The following is a 6,561-nucleotide window of genomic DNA, read 5'->3' as shown; positions in this document are numbered from 1 at the left end:
AATACTTTATGCTTTCACTCCTTTTTTAAAAAAATTGCAATATTTGAGATAAAATTGTAGATTCTCCTTCAGTTGTAACAGATAATACAGAGAGATCCTATTTACCCTTTTCCTGGCTTTTTCTCCAACATTTTGCAAAGCTCTACTATATGGCAACTAGGATATTGGTATTGATATAATTCACAGATTTTATTCCAACTTCCTGTTTCACTTATACTCATCTGTGTATGCATTTAGTCCTCTGGGATTTTATCACAGATGGGTTCATGTAATCACCACCACAGGCAAAATACTGAAGAGTGCCATCACCTCAAGGACCCTTCATGGTATTACCCTTTCATGGCTGCACCCACATCCCTCCCACAACCTTCTTTCCCACCCATGGGAAATACTAATCTGTTCACCATTTCTAAAATTAGGACATCTGGGCTGGTTGCAGGTTTTGGCTATTATGAATATCACCTCTGTTTTTGACCATGTTTTCTTCTCATGAATTCATGACCACTTTAAATGAGTTGGTAAAGCAAGATTTGTTGAGAAAAGTCTTTGAAACCCCTTTCAATTAATGATTCTTTTCAATTTAGAGGCAACCTGGGCCAGGAGAAAGCTGTAGGACTTTGGAGTTGGAAGAATTGTTTTTTATAAAAACAAGGCTCCATTATTTCCTTCCTGCGTGGCCTGAGGCTGGTTACTTAACACTCCACCACCATCACTCCCACCACCATCACCCCAGCCTCCACTGCACCTCCCCTATCTCTGTTTACCAGGAAAAACAATACCTCTGTGCAAAGTTGTTTTTGTAGAGACTAAATGAGATAGCACATAAAAGCTCCCAGTACTTTGGGGCATTCCAGAGTTCCTGCTCCCTTGACCAGCTAAGAAGGAAATGAATTAAAAATAGTGGAAAGTTGAAATTGTACAATTTGAAAATGCTGTTTCAATACTCCTAAGCATTTACAACAATGGGAAAATAGGACAAGAGTGACTGTACAACTGGGACTTATAATTAGCTTAATGAGGCTTCTAAAGAGCCCTAGGAGGGAGCTGGGAAGACTTAACTAAGTCAAACAAGACCTTGTCCCATCTCCCACTCCCTCTCCCAACTTCAGGGAGGCTTAATTAGTTTAGCGACTTTTCTTTCAAGATCTGGCTATAAGAAGCTACAGCCTTCCTTAGTCCAATTTTTCAAGACTCCTAAATTAGCAGAGCTCAGATGAACAACATTTTATGGGGACTGAAAAAGAGTCCTTTCCCCCATTTGGAAAACTTTCATAATTGTGTTTGTTTCTAACCCCCTCCCCGTCTTTCCTTCGCTCTGGAGCTCAAGACTGCCTCCACCCTTTATGTTTCAATTCTATAAGCTTTCCCAGCATTCAAAGAGCTATTTATGGATATATTTATAGCTTGGGCAAAGAGATAGTATCATTTCCCTCAGACTTTCCCTGTTTTTTTGTTGTTGTTGTTGTGAAATCCCAGAAGACAGTTCTACGTGATTTTCTGAGGACTTTCTGTGAGTGTGTGATGGGCCTATTTCAGGGAGTCTTGCTAAGTCACTACTGACTTCATTCCCAATATCCCCGGAGTCCATTGCCAGTTATTTCCTGCACATCTACTGGGAGGCCTCACCCTTTGCTTCACACTGTGGGGAGTGCAAAAGCCAGAGCTGCTGTCCTCCAAGGGTTTGCAGTTTGAGGAAATCCAAGTACCCACGTGAAACAGTTGGAGAGTGATTAAGAAGAACCCTGTGAGATGGGACACTGACCCAAAGTGAGATGATCCATTTGAGACGTTTAAGATCAGTGAGGGAGAAAGAAGGCTTCATGAAGAAACTAAGGTTGGGGAATCAATGGATAAGCCAGACTTGGATAGATGGAAGAGTGAGAAAGACAGTCTTAGGAGAGGAAGATCTTGAGTGAAAACATGGGAGTGGGGAAGGATTGAATCATGCTTCCTGACCTGACTTCTGGATCACCTCAATTCCTGACTCCTCATCTTGCCTTCTATGGCCTTGCCCACTCTCACCTGGTACCCAGTGCTCAGTTTGTTGGGGCTGACACTCAGCTACCATGTATACGTAAGTTTTGGATGACAGCTGCATCTAAAGTATCATCCCCATCCAACCTTCCCAGCCCTGAGTTCCCTATCCCAGCACCCAACAGTGGAGGGATATTCTTGAAAATGTTGTCCAGCCCTGAGATTTGGAATACAAAGGAGAGCTAGACTAGCACCAAAGAGTAGTGGGAAAACCAGTCGTGGGAAATGGCTAAAATGACATCTCATGGTGGAGGAAGGGCCTTGGTCACCAAGCAGAGTGGTATAGATTTGATATAGTCAGAGATTAGGAACCACTGTGACCATTTATTTTTATTACTAGGGACAGAGTTTTCCTTTGACTAATATTAAGAAACTGGAGCCCTTTAGTTGACAAGGCAAATGAGTTGCTTCCCCTAATTAAAGGAAGTTCTGCCGACAGCCCAGTGAAGCCTATTTTTGTGTTAACCAGGGCAGCAGGGAAGACATCCAATTTACCCCTTCCCAAAGTCTTGGTTGAACTCCACCCCACACTGGCCCAAAGCTATTTGGTTTGGAAGCTGACAGTCCAGCCTCTTCTGTGGCTTCTATTCACACTCTCACTGGCCTTGGGAGATTGTAAAGTCAAAAGAAGCAGAGGCTGCAGTTAGCTGGCCAAAACCAAATGTTGCTGCCCCACAGTGCCCCATGACACTCCACTCTGGGTGTAGCTGTATTTTCCCCATAGGGGAACTTGATTTTTCAACCTCAGGGTGGAAAATGCCCGAGATGGGAGAAGAGATCAGGAGAGGAATGCAGCTGGAGGGTGCAAAAGGGTAGAATCCAAGACCTGGGTGTGGATTGACATGGGGTTAACTGGAACCTCTTGGAGAGAGTAGCCACCAACTTACTCTAGCAATCCTGGGCTACTGAATGAAAAGGATTCTTACAACTGTTCCCACAAACTTTTGAAGGAGGTCAAAATTTGTGCAAGAATAGGTCAGATGTACCGCTTTATCTGGAATACGAAGCAAACAAACAAAAATAGCACAGACTAAAAGCTTCCACAAAATAAATGAATGGCTTGTCTTTAACTTATGGAGAGCTGAGATCATGTTTCTTATTACTCTTCATTATATCCCCTGGACCTAACATAGCAGATGCTCAGTCGGTGCTTGTTAGATGAATAAATGAATCACAGTAATAATAGTAGTGACACTAATCAATATTTGTTGAGCCCCAGTTGTACCCCAGGCAGTGCCCTAAGGAGTTTACATGTGTTAACTAGCTGATTGGATCCTCACAACAACCCTCTCATGTAGGCTCATTATTATTCCCATTTTATAGCGCAGGAAAGCAAGGCTCAAGAGGATAGTTCCTTGCCCAAGGATATACCACGACTAGTAAGCCACAAAGCTTGAATGGTTACTTCCTAAGGGAAGGCAGGGACACCCTGGCTATCTCTTGACCACTTGTGGTCTCTCTGTGTTCATAATGATCAATCAAATGTACTGTGAGGCAGACCCACGGTGACGATTCTTGATTATTTCCCCTGCCTGGGATGCTATCCTCAGTCTCCTCTACCATCCTTCCATAAATGCACACATCACTCCTTTCTTTCTATTAGAATCCCACTCTTGCTTAAAGATTTAGTTCAAATTTCACCTCTTTTACCAAGATTGCACTGACTGCTCTTGCTAGAAGAGCTCTCTCCCACTTGGGAATTCATATGGCACCCATGGGCCATACCACTCTTTTGATACTTGAAGTCTACATAGCATGCCAGTTAACAGCCAGACTTTAGAGTCAGACTGGGCTGGGTTTAAATTCCAGCTCTGCCAATTTACTAGGTGTGTGACTGTGGGCAAGTTACTTAACCTCTCCATCAAGGAACATGATCTTTGAACTGGAAAGAGAATTAAAGCCTAAGATAGATGAGGAGATAATAAGGGAGTACTTAGTTGCCTTCAATGAGTTCAAGTTTCCAGGCCCGGACAAATCACATCTGCGGCTACTGAGAGAATGTGCAGATGTGATCACAGAGCCAGTCTTAGTAACCTTTGAGAAATTATGGCAAAGGGAAGAGGTGAGAGACAGAAAGAGGCAGGCAAATGTTGTTCCAAGTTTTACTGAAGCGAGAGAGGGAGGTTGGTGTTACAGAGTACAAATATATTCCGGAAACTGCAGACCAGTGAGCATGGCATTGGTCTTTGGCAAAGGCATAGAATGCACTATTAAGCAGATCATTTCTGAGGCCTTAGAAAGGGAGCGGAAATCACTAGGGGTAAGCATGAGCTCAGTAAAAGCAAGTCATGCTTAACTAAGCCCATTTCCTTTTTTGAATGGGTATCTTAAAGGGTAGATGAAGGGGATATACTGGAGTGTAATGTATCTGGATTTCAGCTAGACATTTGAAAAAGTCTTATATCCTTGTGGAAAAGATTGAAAAATTGAAGCCGAATGGTAGCAGAATTTACATGGATTGCTTCAAGTTTCAGCAATCATATTAAAAGTGATTTTTAATAAGGGGTGGGCCCTAAGGTCATGCTGCATAATTCTGTCCTGGACCCTATCTTATTCAATATTTTTATTAGTCAAGTTGATATAAAAGAAACTTGGTAATACAGAGCAGGCATTTTCAATGGAGGCGATATCGCCCCCAAGAGGGCAAAATTGGTTCTTGAGGAGTGAAAAGAAACATAACACACATAGAGCACAGATCTGTACAGAGTAAATAAATACACAGCTTATCAGTGTTATTAAAATTTCATGGGACAAGATTAGGGGAAAAAATGTCTTAAAAGGCTCCCTAGAGGGTTGATAATTTTAAAAAGGTTAAAAAACATTCGTATAAAGAATACAATATTTTAGGTAAGAGACTCAAAATCTAGAAAAATTATAAGAGGGTAAATTGAAATAAAAAATGAACAAGGTGATGGTTATCAAGGATGTATGGAAAGCCCAGAATCTAGGTTAAAATAAAAGTCAACTGTATAAGCATAGAATCTGGCAAATAATAGTAGTTCGTATAAGAAACAAAAGAGGGTTTTAATTGCATTACAAGCTCCATATTGAGCAGACAAGAAACCTGCAAACTGTGTCCCACGAGGCATGATTTAAGTGAACTGAAGATATTTGGCCTGGAGGACAAAAGACTCAAACTGACGCGACAGATATCTCTCATATGAAAGAGGAATTAGAAATAATTAATGTAAAGTTAATTTTTGCTCAGCCTAAGGAATAACACCCCCCCTTTTTTTTTTTTAGCAATTAGAGGATGTCCAAATGTGGAGCAAGTTGCCTTCGAGAGGGATGAGCTTTCTAGATTATCAGGGTGGTATTTCTGCACTGAGTGGGACGGTAGGTAGATACGGCCTCTAAAATTTCTTGTAATTCTCAGATTCCTTACTCATTTGAAAGTTACAGAGGTGGAAAAGATGGCTGAACAAGATGATCCCAGACAAAACACTCTCCCCTTGCTTTCAAAGCTGTAACCCCAAATACAGAGGATACTTGCTTGAGAAATCTGTTACTCAGGAACCAAATCTGGTGCACCCCTACTTCTGGTTCAGTTTCCATCTTGGCATACAGGGTGACATGGCACAGAGGGAGTGTGGGGAAGCGCCAAGGAGGAGATCTCGGAGACCAGAGTGAGAGAACTGCTCATATCTGTGTCATGAAAATACTGGTACGGGGCCAGTGCATAGGGTGAGCACACTTCCTTTCCTTCTTAGTCTCTCCCCTCTCGGACTCAGTGAGCCAGCAGCACATTTGATGCAGGGATGGGGCAGAGGGTGGTAATTTCAGATCAAAGGTTAGAGAGCTGGCGAATGAGATATGGAGCCCTCACGCTTTCTGAAAATCGAAACAAAGAAAACAACTTGAGAATCTAGTCCCTGGAATTGTGGCCCAGGGACTGTCTCAGGGGATAGGGCCCCAACGGGGGTGCACCATAGTATTTACAAGGCTCTGAGTATCTTGCTGAAGCCTCTTGGTCGGCAGTGCAAACCCAGTTATTAGTTCTGCTTTTCACCAAACATGGCCAGGCAGACTCTCCACAGCCCCATTGCTAGAAATTAGGCTTCTTCCAGCTGCCATGGAATCAAACTCCACTCGCTTTCCTCTTACTGTTACCCTCTCTCTGCCCTTGGCCAGAGGTAACCTGTTGCTTTACAAAACAACCTTTTCTTCCCTGTGCCCCACCAGGTCCTATTTCACTCCCATCCACTCGCTGAAGGGCTCATCACCAGCATAGATCTGTGTACCAGTGCCGGGACTGCAGCTGAGCCCACTAGAACTTTGCCAGCACTTCGAGATTTTTCTCTCCATGTCCTCCCTTGAGTCATGCTCAGGTCTGCACTCTTAACCTTGGGACAGAAAAGTCAGAAATCTCTCAGACCCCTCCCTGAAAAGTCCTCTTTCTCCTTGGAGCAGAAAGCACTTTCAAATATGGCTTTCCTGTTTTGTTTTGTTTTTCAGTTTTCTGGTGGGTGGATCTGGAGTGGGCATCCCGTTTGCACATCTGGTAGGGGCACTTTCCAGATTTTCCTC

This window comes from Cervus canadensis, chromosome X (genome assembly GCF_019320065.1).
Source record: "Cervus canadensis isolate Bull #8, Minnesota chromosome X, ASM1932006v1, whole genome shotgun sequence".
Classification (NCBI taxonomy): domain Eukaryota; kingdom Metazoa; phylum Chordata; class Mammalia; order Artiodactyla; family Cervidae; genus Cervus; species Cervus canadensis.
This window is presented reverse-complemented; position numbering follows the sequence as displayed.